General features: G+C 31.6%; 1 long non-coding RNA gene across 1 annotated transcript; it reads right to left on the bottom strand.

Annotated features, from left to right (window-relative positions):
- Positions 1–15,964: 15,964 nt before the first annotated feature.
- LOC140178954 (uncharacterized) lies at positions 15,965–20,232 on the bottom strand. Its single transcript, XR_011872118.1, has 4 exons — positions 19,841–20,232; positions 17,387–17,549; positions 16,917–17,006; positions 15,965–16,103 (listed from the first exon to the last, which is right to left on the bottom strand). It is a non-coding gene; the product is annotated as an uncharacterized lncRNA (long non-coding RNA).
- Positions 20,233–21,439: the final 1,207 nt, after the last annotated feature.

Genomic DNA, 21,439 nt, shown 5'->3' with positions numbered 1-21,439 from the left:
GAATGATTGAATTATTAAATGGTTCCTTAACAAAACATATTTTTTAAATTTTTTTAATAACGGTTAAATAGTTTTTATTTAATTTCAAACATAGTTTTTATAAATTATTATTTTATCATTCATCTATCATATTTATTAATAATCAAAAACAAAATAATAAATTATATCTTCCATTAATCATAATAAATATTTTGGCAACCCTAATCAATTAAAATTTTATCCTTGATCCATTACATACGTATAGGGTTGTGAAATCGTGTTTGTTAAAAAATTAGTCGACTAGATGCACAAAACAATCGATTGAAATTCAAGTTTCTTAAACTTCAATCGATTGGAATTGATATACAATCGATTGAATTTTTCAAGGCGTGTGAATTTTTTCTTATTTAATCGATTATTCATGTTACCCAATCGATTGAAATCATCAAAGCAATATGAGTTTTCACAATTCAATCGATTGGTTGTGTTACCCAATTGATTGACTTATGCTATTAGAATGATATATTAAAATTAAATTGATTGGTATGATAATACCATCGATTGAAGTTTGTACGTGATTAATGGTATTTTCCAATTCAATCGTTTGGTATGATAATACAATCGATTGAAATGTGATGTGAATAAAGTTTTTTTCCGTATTCAAATGATTGGTATGATAATACAATCGATTGAATTTTGATCTGTAATATATTAAGCTGGATAACTATCCGTGTTCAGCCTCCCTCGCTTTTTTAAACATAACAACTCCATTTTTGCATAACATCTCTTATCTCGAAATCCAGAAAACTTATCTCTTCATCTTCTCCAATCTCATCAATAGCCATTCCAAACTACATACATATTATTAATCCTCGTCCAAATTTTTACAAAATCCATAGAACAAATATCCCCAAAATGGCCAGAACTAAACACGCAAAAAGAACTAGTGTTGAGGATGAAAGTTATGCATATGTCAGACTAGTTTCTTCATCCCATTACACCGCAAGGTGACTGCCATCTTTGAGGGCATTGAACAACTATATGGAGAAGTTCGAGTCAAGGGCAATTGTTCCTCCTAGGTATATAATAGCCGATTTCATTCATGATAGACATTATAATTTGGTCTGGAATGCTTTGCAAACATAGCACTTGACTGATTTTTGTACAAACTAAGGATGAATATTATCCCCACTTAGTTAGGGCTGTTTATAGAACTTTAAATTATATTGTTCTTGAAAGTGATGAAGAGGATAAGGAAGTAATGCTACTGATTGAGTTTGATTTAAGGTCACGGTATTATAGAGTTACTTGGGAACAATTAGCTAAACAATGGAATTTAGTTTATCACAAGGCAAAATTTACTGGAGGTATTGCGACAGATGAGAAATGGGATAAATATGATAGATTGGTTGGTTTGCGGAGTCTGTAGTATGAGGATCCACACATGGATGCTAGAGGTAATATAAGTTGCAGTGGTTTGGGTAATGAGCAGCGTATATTGATGTATTTGTGTTCATACGTGTTGATTTCAAGAAAACATAATCATGAAAATTTGTTTAACGAAGATATTATAGTACTATGGCTATGGTGACCGGAAAGGAGATAAGCTGGCCTTATTTTATGGTTCATCATATGCTTGAAATGAAGAGAGGAAAAGTGTTAGTTTAGGATATGCTTGCTAATGGACCAAGATTTTCAAATGCTTGGAATTGACTTGAGTGAAGAGAAAAGTATCGTTTTGGGTAATGTAGCTAAGATTGATGACAACACTCTAAGACAGATGAGAAGAGATCCGGATGCCCAAGAACCTCAGGTGCAAGGACAACCACAAGACCCTAAGGTGCAAGCACAATCCCAGGAATCCCCACCATCACCGCCTCCTTCGCCAACAATGCGAGATTTGATGGATGAATTGTGAAGCATAAGATTATACATTGAGGGACAATTTGCTAAGATGAGGTAGCGTCAAGACAGGCAAACTAAAGCTATCAATCGTTAAGGGGAAGCAATTGATCTTTTATACACTAATCTAGGCATTACGAACCCAAGGGGCATCATCCCAAGGCACGAATAATGAAGGAAATATGTCAAAGAATGAAAAAAATCTGTTTCAAGGGCTTGAAATTGTTTGAATTGTTCTTAAAATCAATTGAGATATGCATTCAATCGATTGAAGTAGGAAACCAATCAATTGAAGAATGCTTGAAATCCACTATAGTATGCATTCAATCTATTATTTTTACATGAAATTGATTGAAGTATCTTCAATTATGCATTCAATCGATTGGTTAATGCTTGAATAGGTATAGTTCTATTCCACTAGATTCCTCACGTTTTTTTTTATAATATTAATTGATTGTTTTGTTCTTGTTTTTCTTTAACTATTAGTGATCCGTCCATCATTATTATTATTATTATTATTATTATTATTATTATTATTATTATTATTATTATTATTATTATTATTATTAGATTTTGAGTATTTATTGTCTTAAAAATAATTATAGATGAGATATAATTATATTAATTTAAAACTCACTTGGTTAAATTTTAAAATAAAAATCAAGATAAAATTCAATTTGTATTTGATTTTAACTAAAGATAAGATAACATGATTATTTTTAGGACTGCTCACTTAGTTTAAAAATTAAAAAATAGATAGAATTGAAATTTTACTACCTTATATATATATAGTCCCTTAGCTCACTCCGACTAACTTTTTATACTTTGACAAATATTTTAAATATTGATCATTCAACCAATTTTACTCATACAATATTTTAAATCATGAGTGTATACCTTAGCAGCAAATCTTTCTAGCAGCTCTACAAGTCTGCATGACGGGCATCCCATGTATAGATTCATAATCAGCATTAAATTCTTTAAAGCGCAAGTGTGCAACACACCTTTGAAAATGCTCTACAAAACTTATCAAATTATATCGTAACCCCACATACCTTGCCACAACTGAGTGTAAACATTCACATCTTGTGGTAGTTCTAAAACCAGCAAAAAACTTACCTCATATATGTGGTAGCCCACATATGCTTCTCTTCATACATGTTGTTCACCCAAGGCTTATCCTCAATGCCAAATTCTTCAATAAGTTGAACCCACTTATGCTTAAACACGGAAATCTCGTAGTTTATCAACATGATTTTCCTGAATTTAGATAAAAATGATTCTTAACATTGCTAGTGCATTTCAAATAAGGTGCCAAGCGCATAATCTATATCTGACTTCGGAAAATACATCTCTTACTGCATTTCTAATCGCCATGGCCCCATCAGTTATTATTGAGGTCGGGGTCTTATCCTTCATTGCAAACATGAGCTGATGTAGAAGCAAAATATATGTATCAATAGTTTCGTCTATAATTAACGCAGCAGTAATAATAATTGTTTGGTTGTGGTCAAGGTAGTCAAAATCGCGTTTCAACTCGTGGAAACACACGATTTCACATTTTTGCATCTTCTCTCCGTGTCGGTTTTGCTTTTCATCCAGAACTCACCTGCATCTTATGGAATCGCCGCGCAAAAATGCAGAGCCGCCAGAATTGCTGATTTTGCCATGATGTTGCATTCAAGATGGAAGAAGCTTTTTTCTTGGCCCTGATTGCAGCCCAATCCAACCCAATGGCCCAATCTGAATAGAAGACTATGGAAGATGGGAAGCCCTAGCAGACCAGCAGTAAATTTCCTAATCTCTTAACCTTTCTCATCACTTTACAGTTTATCTCCATGGCAAAAATTGTAAAATTTCATCTTTCTCAAGTCTCTCAATCTCTGACTCTCTCTGACTCTATCTCTCTATCCCTCTAAAGTTTGAATTTCGCGTGACCAAAATCCCCAATTTGGAGTGTCACCGACTCGACGTAAGGTTTGCTATCGTTATTGTCGAATCAGACTAGTGGTGGCTAGGTTGTGTGAGCGTCACTTTGCGATTGTGATTTAAGAAATTCTCTAGCTCTGCCTCTTTATCTCTCGTTCTCTAGCTCTGGAATTTGGATTGTTGCTGCTCTTCTCCTCTCATTCACTGGTAGTTCAGCTAAGTTAAAAGCTCTTTTTTAATTTTTTATCCTCTTCAATGCTCAATCTGTTGTTGTGCTTGTTTATTATTGATTATGTTGCAGGTTGAATTGATATTACCTATCTTTGTTGGCTTATCAATTATATTGCAGATTGATTATATTGTTCAATTTAGAATATGGTTTTATGTGAAATTTTCTACTTTTGAGATATACAATTTTAATTATTTAGTAATCTAAAGATATTATTAGTGTATGCTGTTTTTTCTTTATCTATTAAATAATCTTTGAATTCCTTTTTGTTTAGTTGGTTTATTTTAGATATGGAACATGAAACTCGTATTGTGAAAGTCAAGGCTCATTTTTCCTTAATATACCTTGGTTATTTTTTAGTTAAGGATAGTTCAATCATCTCTATTTTGCATTAAAGAATGAAGTCCAATTTAGTATTTCTTGTTAAAGGTGCAATTCCATTAAGAAAAATTCTGCTATTAGGATAGAGTTTTTTTTTTTATCAAGTATCAACACATAAAAGACATGAGCTGTGAAATGTAAAGGATACTATGTGAATTAAAAAGAAATAGTATAACCTATAAACTAAAAGAGAAGCAATTTTGCCCAAATAAGAGGTTCAGAATTTAGATTGATTGTGTTTTATTGAAAGAAAAATAAGAAACAGTGAGAATAAGAACAGATGAGAAAAGTACTCCACAGAAAACTTTGAGTACTCAATCTGAAACCTTCCGTTGCACACTTGCACCAACAGATAAAAAGTGAGAGGTGATAAGATATTGTTCTATTTTGTTTTGCTCTATTTTGTTGAATTACTTAAAATGCTTTATTGAATTTTTTTTGTTGAATTTCTTTTAACTAAATGATTAAATTGTTGTTGTGGCATTGAAGACAATTCTTAAATTTTTATTATGCTAATATTTTTTTTCAAATTGGATTGTTGAACTTTGTTGTTGAACTTTAGAAAAAAATTTGCTTTGCTCTATTTTGTTCTGAATTACTTAAAATTCTTTATTGAATTTTTTTGTTGTATTTCTTTTAATTGAATAGTTGAATTGTTGTTGTGGCATTAAAGACAATTCTTGAATTTTTGTTATTCTAATAGTTTTTGTTCAGATTGAATTGTTGAACTTTGTTGTTGAACTTGAATGGTTGTAATTGAAATTAAACATAATTTTATAATTTTTGTTGCCGATGAGGATGGAGAAGAAGAAGATTTGGATGTTCTAATTCCAGATCCTGATTTGAATGATAGAGCAAATGGTAATAAAGTTATTGGTGCTTCTAAGGATCTTTTAGCAATTCCTTATCTTGATGATGATGAGTTTGAAGAACTTCTCCAAGGACCTTCTCCTCCTGCTCCTGAAAATGAAGATGATAATGCGAAAGATTTTATGATTAATGAAGAATAGAAAGATTATTTAATGACTTATTTAGACTTTAGTTAATTAGTTGTTCATTGTTACTAGTTTGGTTTGTTTATTTGCTATTTGAAGTTATTTTGGTATCGTATAAATTCGTGAGTTGTGAATTTGTGTTTTGATTTGTGAGTTGAGTTGTGAATTTGTGTTATCACTTATGAATTGTGACTTTTAACTTATTATGGTATAATATTAGTTATAGTCTTTTAGGTAATTTGGTTTATTTGAGATTTATTTTATTATTGGTAAAATAAATTTTTGCTATCAAATTTTTCATAATTTTTATATTTTACGAGTCACGTTTACGTTCCGTCTTATGATTCAACGAATTACGATTCTGAATTAGGTTAACAAATCAAGATAAAAACTACGAGTTCACTACCTTGGTTGTGGTGGTTAACTCCACTGAATATGACTAATGGACAACTATACCTGTTCTTCTTGTACATCACATCAAAAGCAATAACATCCCCAAAGAGTTGGTAGTCTAGTTGGCTAATCCCATCAAATCATAACAAGTTACGTAACAAACCTCTTGAATCATGACATGCTTTGAAATATAATTGTGGATCCTTCAACTGCATATCCTCTAACTACTTCAACACTCATGTTGCATCACCAGGAACTTAATGCCTTTGCCGAGCAATCTCATTGTACATATCTCTGGGACCATAGCCAACAAATTCATACCCGCCCGCTTGACTAGCTAGAAGACCAAACTTCTGTGAAGTGCTAATCTTGGACTTTAGCATGTTCATCATTTACATAATATCTATCTCTGACATTTTTCTATGGGTAGGCAAGATAGCACTGAATTCTGTATCCAATAGATCATGGTTGTATTCGTTAGAGAAATAAAAAAATATGCCACCTTCGAGTTTCAGATATAAATTTAACATCCATTCGGGCTTCACACCCAGTTCTTGTTTCCAATCTAGGCTCCTTCTTTCTTTTTTTCATCGTGTAATACTTATCCTCCCTGAATCCTTGCCGATAACATACAAACTTTTGTTTGTATACCTCACCAATACTATTTTTTGAAAGTTTTACTCTTCCTTGCACTAAAGCCCTTAGACTTTAAGTACTTCAAATAAAAATCAAATGCAAGCTGCAAAGTAGAAAAGTGATATTTACCGATTTTTTCCACATAATTTTCAGTGAAATTCAAAATTGTAATGTCTTGCACAGAGTCAACCACATCAAGGGTAACTCTGATGGATCAGTTTCAGAAAAATACACTCACACAGTAAATTCGTCTCCAAAATCTTGTTTGGATTCATATTGTTCATATATCATATCTTGGCCACATACTAGCTCTTCTTGTTAGTTAATGTCATCGTCTTCCTGGTATTGCTCATCCATTTCAGTGTTCATAAATATATCTGACATCTTAAAAATGTACAATAAAAAAAATTAGTACACTACGTCCTATAATACTAAAAAAATAAATAGCTTTCAATATTACACCAATGTTCTAAATCCAAAAAGCTTACATAAATATGTCATTTTGAGCAAACAAATTCGATTTGCACTCATTCTCTTTATTTATTGGTATAAAATGAGATAACTACATAAATTTTGAATAAAATATACTAATTATGTGATCTTTTCAATGATATTTTCATTAACAAATTTTCATTTTAATAATATATATACAAATTGTTGATATATACACATAATGATTACATACTAGTACATTTTTTTATTCTAAAAAGAAATTAAAAAATGTTGAAAAAACTACTACTGTTTTTTAATTTGTTTTTCTAAGAAGCACAAATAAATATATCCAATAGAAGTGTTTGAATTGCTAGACTTGGTAGTTAAATATTTAATATTTAAAATATTATAATTTTAAGTAATATTTTATGTTGGTCCCAAAATATTTTTTGTTGAACATCTTTGTCCTCAAATGTGAGTACCCATATATAATATAATTCGTAGCTAGTTGTTTCGATTTAAAATTTGATAAAATGTCAATTGATTCGATTTGTTATGACGCTTAACCAATTTCATAAATCGAATTCATCTAATTCGATTTACCATGGAATATAGGCTATATAAATACAATCAAAACGTTGAGCGTTCATTATAGTAGGACTCACAATGACAAAAAAAATATAAGCTATATAAATTCTTTAAGTATAATAATCCAATAATACATTTTAAATCCACATTTTTAAATATTGCTATCTAATTAATAATAAAAAATAATAAATTTTATTTACTTTCTAATATTCCTCAATGTAATGTATGTGAATTACTAAAAGATAAAATATATTTTTTCATTACACAATCAATTTCATGAATAAATAATCGAAACAAAAAATTACAAAATTAGAGATTCTATTCACTAACCTCGATTTTGTAATCAAAATAATGGATTATTTTCTAAACACTACAATAAAGAAATTGATTGGATCTCTGCCGATTGCTGCAACAGTGATTCAATTAATGATGAACAAATATTAGATATTAAAGAGATGGATAAATAATGAAGAAAAATGGGATATTAAGTAGATGGATAAATGATGAACAAAAACAATGAAAAATTTGATAAAAGAGATTGATAAATGATTCTAATTATAGGATTGAGTAATTGATGATAGATTATTCTCTAATTTATAATCTTAATATTAAAGAAAAGATAATATTAGAGTATCTAAATCAAAATAAAAACTTAAAAATTGAAGATAGAATCTTAAAGATAAGATAGATGAATAATAAAATAATAATTTATAATCACGAGCAAGAAAATTTAGAACGGCATAACATATAATACAGTGCACAAGTCAATCGATTGAATTGTGAAAATATTTATTGCTTTGAAGACTTCAACCGATTGGGCAACATGAACAATCGATTGAATAAGAAAAACTCCAAATTCTAAACATGGTTCAATCGAATGTGTAACAATTACAATTGATTGATTTTTGGGAAAACCATACTGTCGTCCAATATTCAATCAATTGTTTTATGCATCCAATCAATGGATTTTCTAACAAACACGATTTCACAACCCTATACGTATGTAACGGATCAAGGATAAAATTCAATTGATTAAGATTGCCAAAATATTTATTTCAATTAATGGAAGATCTAATTTATTATTGTTTTATTTTTTATTATTAATAAACATGATAGATGAATGATAAAATAATAATTTATAAAATAAAAAATAGATTTTATAATTAAATAATATATAAAGAATTAATTTGTAATTAAAATTAAATAAGGTCTATGTAGCAATTATTAAAAGCCTTAAAAAATATGTTTTGTTATGGGACCATTTAATGGTCCAAACGTTCTGAGACCATCGAATCTGGTGCCCAGTTATTGTTTCTAAAAAGTCTCTATAAAATAAAAATATATTATTTGTCAAATTGTATAAAGATAGAAAAAGTAAAGTTTATATATATTGTTTTTATATTTTACTAATGTATTAATAGGCACGTTGTACTAAGATTACAGTTCTAAAAATTGGACTGGATTACCGATTGGATCGTCCAACGAAAAATTGGTGGCATCACTGATTTGATTCTATAGAGAAAACCACTAATGGAAAAACTGGAGTTAAGTCTCAAAGTGGTCCCTGAAGTTACACTCGACACTTAAAGTAGTCCCTGAAGTTAATAATTACACATATTCATCCCTAAAATTACACTTCGGGCCTCAGAGTCATCCTTCAAGCATTTTTCGTCAATAGGCGCCATCGGAAAGTTGATGTGGACTCATCTCTGACACGCTAACTAGGAAATGGCTAGCTGACGTGGATTAGTAAACTTTTTTGTGGCAATTTGGTCCCTAAATCAAACATAAAAACCCTAATCCCCAAATTTCTCTTATCTTCTCTTCTCTTCTCTTACCTTCTCTTCTCCATATTCAAAGCCAAACAATATTTTTTAGCATGCAACAACCACCTAAGGATGCAACATAAGTGTAAGCAACATCCCAAGGATAAAATATCATTTAAATGCTAACACTAATCAAGTAGTTACATAGGAATTTATCAGCCCTTTGATAGCATAATCAAAGAAGTGCATGTGCAACATAAGAATTTATCAAGCTTGATGCAGAAAAGAATTTAAGTTTCATTTAAAGGGCATCAACCTTTTCACAGTTTCTTCTCAGTAGCTTCGATTATCAAAACTATGGTAAGGAACTTCAATCATTGGCTTGGGAATTAGTCGATCTTGGAAATCCTCAAGAGAAAGAATTCACAGTCAGGGCCAAAGTTGAACTTGACCGTGCAGTTTGATTCATTAGGGAGAGTATACATTGAAGCAGCAAAATAGTATCGACTGCCAAAACGATCCTTGAAAACTACACCTTGGTACACGTCTTTTTTTAAGAAAGATATCTCACTTCCTGCATACAATATGATATTTGGAATCAGGTGATTTTTATAAACATGGAACACTTAGAATACAACTTACAACAAGGGAAATTCAAAATTTATATTATAGGCAAGGGAATTTGATTTATAACAGCACAAGCAATAACACTTACAAAATCTGATTTGTTACTATAGTAACCAACAAGACAGAGCTCCAAGAAAAAGAACTTCTTTCTGACAATTCGTTATTGGCCAGTACTTCAACATCCCTTTGATGACAGGTTTTGCCAACCTATTATCTTTCTCAACAAAAAGAAGCAAATTGCATCTTCCAAATTCAAATTTGTTGTTGATTCATTCATTTGTACAATAAATTCTTACAAGTAGATAAATTAAGCATACCTAATTTTCAATAAGCAGATATTCAGTCTACGAAATTCAAAAAGAAACATGATTATATCTATAATGTATCATGAACCAAAGATGCAATAGTACTAACCATACTTTACACAAGAACCCAGATCCAAAAACAATGATATAGAAACCAATAACATCACCTTCCTTATACCCTTCGTCTCCATACTTCTCCCTCAGAGCCTTATGCGCCTTACTCCCATCAATATCCCTTAACATTGTATGGTGACATTTATAGGAATTAGTATATGTAAATCATTATCAATCATGGCAGGCTATTATCCTAAAATACTACACACACATGGAGAGTTGACTGTCAAATAATTATAGAAGCAATATTAACATGTATTAAGCGGGATTTAGACAAGCAACATATTTTTTTGAAGGACAATGGGATCGTCAACAAATTCAGAATGCTACTATCAATAACATTAATTCAAATTCATTACATATGTTATGGTATGCTCCAAATCATTTTAAGCCAGGCTTGTAATTTCATAGTTAAAACAATCGTTCATAAAATTTATCTTTATCATAGAATTTTTCATGTACTAAATAAAAAATAATATTAATATTCATATAAGTAACTTCATAATATGGCTTCTTTCCATATTTTAGAGGCAATGTATAGTACAAAAGAATGAAGAAAGAGATCCAACCACAATAGATGTCATAACTACTATAACAAACCAATTAAACCCTATGATAGCTACTATAACTACCAAAATTAATATTAATTGACAATTCAATAATCAAAATTGAACGATCAAACTCATTATCTATTAACAACACCCTTGAAACCTCTATAACCAAAATATAAACCCCTCTATCATCAACCTAACATCTATAAACCCTAAACCACATGCCACTAAAACATCCGAATCAAGCTATAAAAATGATGAAGTGGCTATCAACCATAACGAACAACCATTGATTAAAAAAAAATTACCATGGTCACTAACAAAACTAGTTCCGATGAAACCCTAGCAAAAATAGCAAACCATCAATATGCATACCCACACAATCAACCATAAATAATTCTATTTAACTACTAAAAAAATTATATTAACAACATTAAGGTAAAACAGAGCATCTCTTATTTCTACTTCCTCTTTTCCTTTTTGCTTACCTCTAATGGAGAAAATAATCTTCAGCACACACTCTTTGAATGATGACGATGATGAAGCTGATGTTGGAATGCAGTCGTTTTCGGAGGTAGCAGCTACAATGACACCAATCACATCATCGCCATTGAGGAATAAACAAAAGAAGAAATGCTTCTGTGTGTGTTTTGAGAGGGAGAAAGAAGTGTTAATGTAACTTTGAGAGGAGAGTTACAATATAGTGTGAAACGGCATTGTTTCACAACGTTTGCACGCCCATACAATACTAAGTCGTTTTAGGGTTTTTCAACATGTCAAGATAGAGTCCAGATCAGCTTTTCGATGGTGCCAAGTGGACGAAAATAGCTTGAAGGACGAGTTTGGATCTTGAAGTGCAACTTCATGGATGAATTTGGGTAACTATTAAGTTCATGGACCACTTTGAAGCTTAACTCGAAAAAACTGTTTAAAAACTCCTGGCCAGTCAAATCGAACCAATACCCGACCAATTCCTATTAAACAACGACGTTTAGATTCATTTGAAAAAAAGATACCTTCAATTCAACACGGTCTCCACGTGGTCTCTCTCTCACACCTCTCATACAAACTTCCAAGGCTCCAATTTATTTATTTTTATAAAGAAGCCTAGCAACACAATGAACTCCATCCCAAAATCTTGGCACATGGTAACAAATCGCAACTGTTCACTATGAATTTCACTTTGACGCGTGCTAGAAGTGCCAAAAGTTCACGATGAATTGCAACTGAAGTCCCCTTTTATCCCTAATGTTTAGTGCATGTTATAACATCAACAATCCCAAAACGATAGGATTAACGAACAATACTTTGCTCTTATTGGTTGAGTGGGCTTAACTCCATATTGCCAACTGATTTATTTCGTTGTAAAATTTAGTTCGTTTCTTTAAAGGATGTCCTAATTTTTGTGCAATTTGGTGAAATTCAAAAATAGATGAATAACTGTTCTTATATGACAGATGGCATGGTCTTTATATATTAGAAGTTGGTAGTTGTTTTTTACCATAACTTTATTAGTTTGAATCTTTTATCCCACGTTTGAGAGAGCTTTCAATACTTCTGTCATTGGTATGGCTCTAACTAATGCTTTTAATCAAAAGGTTGATCGTGTTGCAAACATAAATGCATCCAAACTAGTTTGGAATTTGGTTTTTCGAGTTATCCATTTATACAAGCTTCCTAGTTCATGGAATTCCACATCTATATGTAGCTTAGAGTTGGTGCACCAGGATGAAATGGTGTGTATCCTACTACTACTTAAACTAAAATATGGTGATATTATATTTGTGAATTTTATGCATGTTAATTTTGTTTTGTTCTGTTAAGGGTGATCGTATACATTACTCTATTTTGACAGTTAATATGGTGGTTTTTAAGGCTATTATTCATGAATATGGAATTTACTCAATGAGGAATTTCATTGTTCAAGCAAATAGAAAGGTGTGAGGACAACTGCATACAAGTTCAAGCTGAGTTTTTCCATGAAAACTTGCGTTAATGCTCTCTCTAGTGAGATCTTTCAATTGAATCCTTTCTGATTCATCTCCTTTCCGAAAATTGAAGCAATTGATACTGTCAATCTGTAGGTAATACAATGATTAGATCATTGATAAGATAGTTTATTGAATTGTTTTGGTTTGTAATTTTGTTTGTGGCTGATTTGTTGTATCTTTGTTAGTTTCTTCTAAAGGTGACATTGTTCATATTTTTGTCTCCATTGTGGTATAGATTGCATTGGTCACATTGAGAGAAAAAAGGATGCTAGACCAATGGTTACAAAATCAGCGATGAAAAAGTAAGAGCCCAACTACACATCTAAGTATTTTTGCATCCAAGTCCAACCAAACAGGCTCAATACCAAAAAAAACCACTCTCATTAATGAGAGTGTGTTATATGCGCCCAAACCCCACACGTTACCTCTCTCTTCGCGCTAGAATATGAAAAACCGTTCATTCTTCTAACTCAAAACTGCAACAAAGAAATTTTAAATCTCTATCAAAATCTCTCGAAATTCTTTCAAATTCTCTAGGAAACTACTGCAAAATCCGGTGATGCGTTTGAGATCATCAACAAAAAACACAGAAAAAGAACAACAACGATTCCTCAAGGTACTGACAAAACTACTTGTTATTATGTTTAATTTTCTCCTTTGCATATTCTCACAATTCTCTAATTTCTACTAGTTTGGTTTAGGGTTTAGTAGATCGAGTTCGTTCATTTAGTAGATTGAGTTTCTCTGATTCAGTTTTTTCTTGTTTTTCTCTGTAACTAGGGCATCGAATAGAAACGTGTTGTTAGTTTATTACTTCTGATAAATAATTCAGTTCATTTCTAAGTATAATTGAGTTCATTTGCATGCAGAAATGAATTGAATGTGTTTTTCTTGCTGATTGAGTCTTTATGACTTTTTGTTCAAATCTGAACCGAATTCGATTTATTTGTGAATTAACTGAGGTTTACTTGATGCTATTATTAAGTATTGACAAAATTTGTTATACCTTAAGAAGTTTAGGTTTATTTATTAGTTTAATTTAGGTTCATTTAGTTTGGTTTCGCTTGAATTTGCTGAACGTGTTTATGTGGAGTTGTTTAGTTCAATTTCGTTCAAATTTAAACCAATTTCGGTTCATTTATAAATTGAGTGAGGGTTCACCTGATGCTGCTATTAAGTATTGAATAAATTTTTATTCCTTAATAAAATTCAATTCATTTCTTAGTTTAGTTTACATTCATTTGATTTCGTTTCGCTTAAATTTGTTGAACTTGTTCATGTGGGGTTGATTAGTTAGTTTTTGTTTAAATCTGAACCAAATTCGGTTCATTTGTAAATTAATTGAGGTTCAGTTGATATTGTTGTTAAGTATTGACTAAATTTTTTATTCCTTATTGCCAAAATGAAAAGAAGATCATCTCAAAAAAATAAAATATAAGCATATACACATTAAATCAACTCTATTTTTGTATTTTAACTATATCATATAAGTTTTCAAGCGTGATAATAAATTCTTACATTGATTAAAAATGGATTAATATACTTTTATTAAATTGTGTGAAGGTCTTATGGCCTTAATTATGTTTACAACTATTGTCCAAATTAAAGTTTGACTGGCTACTTGCATTTATAGCCTCTTCATTTAACCTGTTCCTATAATTAATTAAGTTATTTACGATATTTCGGTGCATGATACTTGAAATTTCAACATGCATGTATAGCTCACAAAACTTCATCTTCATAATTAGCGAACCTTTTAGAATTATTCATGCATCAAATAAGGTAATTGTTTTTGTTACATTGGTTATGATATTCATTTTTTCTTTGGTTTTTCTTTTTTCCTCTTTTTTATCAACATTTATAGAGAAGAGAACTCTTTACTTTTGTGAATTCTACTCTTAGTTTGTTTAGTTCACCTTCCAAAATACAATTCTAAAATTAATAATAATTGAAAATCAACTTAATATATTCATTTAAGATAGAATTTAATTTTCATACATTCACAGCATAAAAAAACTGTACACAAACATACAATTGTGTGTTGTAACATTATTAAAAATAATTAATTTTCAAATTTGTTATTTAAAAAATATTTACTCACAAATTTAGTTAAACCAGATAAAATTATTTATAGTTAGTATATCAAAATTAAAATTTTTAAAATATAAATGAAAATTATTCCAACTAGAGATGCATGCAACTTTTTCAATGAATATAAAAAATCTTTAAAAATTTTATACAGGCAAGATCCTTTGATAAAACTCATTCTTTTTCAATGAATATGCAACTTTTCAGGAAAAGTACAACATAGGAAGAAAAGTATGGTGGTTAGAAAGAAAGGGACAAAAGAAGAAAAATGTGATGCTGGAGAAGACCCTTCACAATATTTTGCTAAGGATTATTCCCGTGTTGGAGGGCGACGTCCCATACACAATAAGAATTTGTGCATACAAACACAATTGGGAAACAAGGGCAAAGAAAATCAGCTTCAGACTCGAATAAACTTTAGCCATCTAAATCACATAATCAATACCACGTCAATAAATACCAACTATAATTATAATCCCTTTTTTTCTGAGGCCTGAAAATTGCTACCATTAAAATTTCATCTTTGAGCAATTAAGGTCATCACAAAATTGTTCTTAGTATACCACACATATTCCCAACCTAATATGAAAAATGAAATAAGAATTAGGGTCTAATTCTTGAAATTATCACCTTCTAAGAAGTCTATAGGATATGAAGGGGTAAAAAAATGAAATGATTGGCAAAATTTAACATCAAATGAAATGCATAAGATTCACAATATTAGAAGATTTGTGTCACAGTGGTAAATTAGGTGCACAATTTAAGATACAAGGCTTATTATTATTGAGAATGCCGCTACACTCATCTTGGTGTTGTAGTGTACTACCTATAACTTTCAAAACATCATCAAGAGCTGAGTAGAATTAATCCAAGACTGAAAAGCCTTATAGCAGTAACACAAAATTGAAGGGAGCAATCAACGGAGTTTGCCCACAACTTGTTGGCTGGCAAAGGAGTTACCGCAACCACAACTGGATGGGAACTTCAAATGCTATGAGTTTATTCCAGAATATATTAATTCAACATCTTGATAAATCACTCATGAATTTTAAGAAAATGCTTCATACTTGAGTTAAGACCTTTTTGTTCCTTCTGCTTCAACATGTCTCCAAGGATTGAGAGCATCTCTAACTGCCTGAGCCTCTGGGGAATTCTCCCAGGCTCGCTTTTCTGACTCCAAAACAGTTACCTTGTCATCTGTATGATGCAGAGAAAAATTAATCAATTTTCTTTTAATAAAGTTAAATAGTTTCATGGTGTTATGGAGATGACCACCCCAAGTTTATCCCTCAACCACACATACCCTTTAACTGCTTAAAATTCACAAGATCTAATCAAATCCTTCAGAAAAACAACTATCAACAACAAATTCATAAGAAAAACATTCACTTGATATATTTGATGCACGGGCGCCCACACAACACATCATACACATACACACACACACACACACACAATTGTGAACAGATACAAGGGTTTTGGTGGGGAAGGAACGTAAGGGTCTGAAAAGTAAAATGGACTTCACTTTACCTACAATTTCAAGCCCTTCCCTCCTTTCCCATTCCTTTCCCCTTCAAAATCAAAAGCCCACAAACACTCCCTAAGAAAAAAAATCTCTAACATCTAGCTCATATGCAAAAATACAGTTCATTGAGTATGCAAGAAATTTGAGGCGAAGAAATACATGAAATTGGCCATGTGTTTCCCAAAAATTCCTTACATGGAAGACAGTGATACTTTTCGAATTTAAAGATCTCAGTGGTTTAAGCCTTCATTTCCTATTTTCATTCAAGGTTTAGTTGAGAAAAGAATGAAACTAGTGGAACTCAGGCTGCATTTGGCATGTCCAAGGACAGTGGGTGCAGGGACGGAGACACAAATTTGTGTCTATGCATAGTGTTTAGTTATAGGGAGAGAGGCATTCTAAGGTTTATATTTTAAAGGAGCAAAATGACAATACAAGGGAGGAAAAAAAGAAAGAAAGCACACTGGGAATGCAATTTCATTAACTGTTCCAATTCTTCCCTCTCAACTCAACCCAAGTCCATGCCATCCTGGGAGCAACCAATAGTCTTTTGTCCCTCCATGTGCCTTCCCCCACTATCCTTGGACAATAACCAAACACAGCCTCAGTTTTATATGTCATTTATGTTCTGTTTCATCATCTTCTTTTGGAAAGTCTCTACAAACTGAAAAAAACAGAGAACCTACTAAACAAAATCATAGTCAAAGAACTCATGACACACACTGTAGTTTTATGTTGTAAATAGTAGCAACGGATGCAATTTTATCAAATAACAAAACCAATGATTCATAAGGTCACACTAATCAAATTAACAAGAATATGAGAGCATCATAAGTTAAAAATGGCAGTATTAATAAGAATGAGAAAATGAACATAAAAGAAAAATGAGAAAAGAAGATAATAGTAAGGAATGGAAAGTGCAAGTATTAAGATAATCAATAAGGAAGTTTCTCACACAGAAACCAGTTTTGATCATGAACAACTCCATAGAAGCCCCAACCAGAGCCGAAACGACCCCAATCTTCAAGTACCAATCAAGAAACTTCATTTTTCAACTTGTGAGAAATGGCAAAGCGACTATTGAAGAAGATTTATGGCAATCCAATCAAAATCATTATCTGCAAGTATCAATGATTAGTTGTTAAGCTATTAGGTTCTTATAAGCGTTATCTGCAGGTATCAATGACTATTGATTCTTATGTATATTGTGTTGAATGTTAAATTCAGTGTGCGCACAAACATTATTAGAATTGATATAATTTACTTAGGATCTGTCCACAAAATCAACTTTGAACATATCTTACTATTCCATTTGGCCAGTCTTTTCTCATGCAGTTATCAATCTTTATTTTTTCGGAACAAAACTACATGTTAATTGTTAAGTCATCAGAACCATCAAGAAGTCGAGGTTTGTAAAAAAAAATTCCAGACTTTATGGTTTGAATTCATCTAAAATGTGAATTCTGCCATGTTCCATAATCCATGCTTTCATGTGCCTGTAATTAATCTACAGTGGCTGCTGCAAACAATTTCAACTTACATTAATTCCATGTTCCCTAATCCATGCTTTCATGTTCTTGTAACTAGTCTAATTCATTTTTTTTTTTTGAATTCATAGTAGCAGTAGGTGGTGTTAATCATTGCAATTTAACTTTGAGCAAAGATTTTTCTTTAATATTTCTACCTAAAAGCATTGTACAACTCCTTTGAGAGTTAATGAATTGAACCACAAACAAGTAGTTGTAAGTGAATTGATTGTCTATAAAATGATGTGATAAAGTTGAAGAAGGCGACTGATGCTTCAGAATAGAGAATGTGATGCAGCGAATATAGAGGGGCAGAAATACCATTACATTCAGAAGCAATAATAATCAGCACCATCAGATCACATAACAATAGCAAACCAAGGATCAGTAATCTGCCTATATAAAGGAAGTAGAGTTGAGCAACTCTCAATTCTCTCTTTCTTCGCAATATACTTATTATTTCAAATTCTTTCATTAAATGTTTCCTACTTGAAGGGAAGAAGGGTGCAAAAAACCGTAAAACTTTCTTTCTCAGTCAATAACATTACCAAATAACAAGGATATAACATTCTTTCAAGTATGCAAATCTTTTCCTATAAAAGGAGAGTCCTTCAAGCTGAAAAAGGAGAAACTTATTTTTTTTCTTTTTAATAGCCCGAATGGTGTGATCTTTGTTGTTGGAAGAGTATGTGAGAAATCCAAATAGTTTTTCCTTTGTATTATTGAAAATCAAGTATGAAATATGGGATTGAATCAGATGCAACAATTGCAAACCAAGGTTCAGAAGCAAAAATGACAGATCAATAGTTGAATTCATCAAAACACCAGATTACATAACAATAGCAAATCAAGGACCAAACTAATCCATTCATACTCCTGTTAAGTATTATGTTTAACTTGATTGTATTGTCCAGACATGGAGAAAAATGTAACAAGACTTGACAATTTTCTTCAAATATTGACAATTCCGAAGACTCCAGAATGTTAATTAAGACTCCAGAATGTTAATTATTTTATCCTTAAATAAACTAACAAGGTTTAATCATACACCAGCAAATTAAGGCTCTATGAATCAAGCTTAATCACAAACTGTATTTTCACCTCATAAAGAGGCAAAACACCAGAACCAAGGTTGTGAGAACCGAACCAGTCAATGAACCTGTAGAGTGACTGGTTCAATGGTTCAAAGGTTCAACCGGACTTTAACCAGTTTAATTAAATATATGATGAAATTATAAAGAATTTAATATATATAATTTTAAATATTTAAATTTAATAATTTTTAAGCTGATAAATTTTAACATTTTACAATTTTTCATAATTTATAATTAAAAGTTCACAAATAATCAACAACAAAATATAAAAAAAAAAAAAAAGAAAAACAGCATCCACAAAAAAATGCCAGCATAAACACAATGCAGCGAAGCAATCAGAATCAAACCATAAAAATCTCAAAATCAGACAAATTTCAGCAGTCCAGCACAATGCAATGAAGCATGCACCATAGCACCATCAACAATTCAGAATCAGAAAATCAGCCACCAGCATCACCAATCCAAAATCAGAAAAAATCAGCATAAACAACTCAATATAAAATTGTGGCAATGTTTCTATTTTGGATCAATAACAGCAAAACAACAATTCACCAAAATAACAAGTACAACAGATTGGATTTAAAAATCAATCTCAGCAGAATTAATAAATTAAACAATTGAATTTATAACTCATCAGCGACAGAGTTCAAATAAAAATTCAAAAAATTAATATCTAAAAACTCAGAATCATCAAAAATGCATCGTATGCATATTCAGAATAAATTTCAAATTTCGGAGGAATAGAGTCAGAGAGATAGAGTCAGAGAGAGTTAGTCTGAGACTTGAGACCTGAGGGTTGAAATTTTGAAAATTTTGGCTATGGAGATAAACTGCGACTGCGAGACAATACACGAAAAAGAGAAGCAACGACGGCGAGACACGGTGAGGAGCATAGAAGCAGAAACGACGCCGGCGAGGAAGGGAGAAGCAGCGACGACCCACAATGAGGAGCGGAGAAGCGGCGAAAACGACCCACGACGAGGAGCAGAGAAGCGGCGACGACGAACCACGGCGAGAAGCAGTGACAGAGACACAAAGAGGGCGACGGAGAGAGAAGGGAGAGAAGGGTTCGGCGATGACAACGATGCGGGGCTGTGGGGGCTGCGTTGGCTAGGGTTTGTTTCCTTTCAATTTCAAACTTTCTTCAGTTTCAGAGAGGGAGGCCGAGAGGGGTGGAACTGGCACAGGGACTGGGTTGCGAGGGTAGCCATGTAGGGTTTTTTTTTTAAAAAACGGCGCCGTTTGGATGGGGGTATCCGAACCGGATATCCTTTAAAAACCGATTGGTCCTGACGGTTTATCGATTAATTATCGAATTGACCGATTTTTTTTATTAATTTTTTGTCAGACAGTTTATCAAGTTAATCAAACCGACCTGGTAATTAGTTTTCGACTAATTATTCAATTGAAACGATCAGTTAGTTCAATTTTCATAGCTATGACCAAAACTAATATAAAAAATGATAGAAATTTAAAAATTGAACTAATTCATAAAACAAGTAATTAATATTTAATAATCAATTAATTAGAAATCAAGATATCAAAAGACATTACATAGCTACAACGACGGTGGAGAGAGAAGACGTAGTATCAGCCATAGTGAAGAAATGGGAGTAAAGCTGGACAAAAAAGTGGACTACCGTTCTGATGTTAGACAGAGCGAGACACGAGACCACAGGAAATTTGGAGAAGTGAATCTTGGCAAGTAAGTAAATATGAGAATATGGGATTTTTTTAAATAAATAAGAAAATATTTTATTTATTGAAATAAATAATTTTAAAAATAATTACAAAAATATGTAACATGTCTTATCTCGTGTAAACGAGATAAGTTTGGGCGCGGCCTATACATGTCGTTGATAGCAACGTTCCGGGTCCTATTTCCAACCTTTCGACCACTTTTTTCTCTCGTCTATCCTTTTCTGACCATATTGTTGAGTGACTCTAAGATGGCGTGCACAGATGTACGTGATTTGAACATCAATCGACTAAACGCGATATGGCACGTTGTCAGGACAGCCGACTTTGCGGTTAATTTTATTATCTTCATGTTTATGTTATCGCATATATGTATAGCCATGGTTAGGATACTTGGCAAGAATTAGTATACAATTCATGATTTAGGTGGCTAAATAGATATTAACAACAGGTCACTGATAGAGTATGATTTTAGGAATGTTGTTTTCATTTTTTATAATTAAGTTATTAAATACATAATTATTAATTTAAATATTAAATGTTGTGGTAGATATTTTTTTTGAAGTTAATTTATTAATTATATGTTTTTTAATTTATTAATTTAGTCATTAACTATCCAAGTAAAAATTATTTTTTAAGTAAATAATTATGTAATTTTATATTTACCTAAATTAAATTATTAAGTAAAAT

This window comes from Arachis hypogaea, chromosome 2 (genome assembly GCF_003086295.3).
Source record: "Arachis hypogaea cultivar Tifrunner chromosome 2, arahy.Tifrunner.gnm2.J5K5, whole genome shotgun sequence".
Classification (NCBI taxonomy): domain Eukaryota; kingdom Viridiplantae; phylum Streptophyta; class Magnoliopsida; order Fabales; family Fabaceae; genus Arachis; species Arachis hypogaea.
The sequence above is the reverse complement of the archived record's forward strand: the minus strand, read 5'-3'. Positions and strand labels throughout refer to the sequence as shown.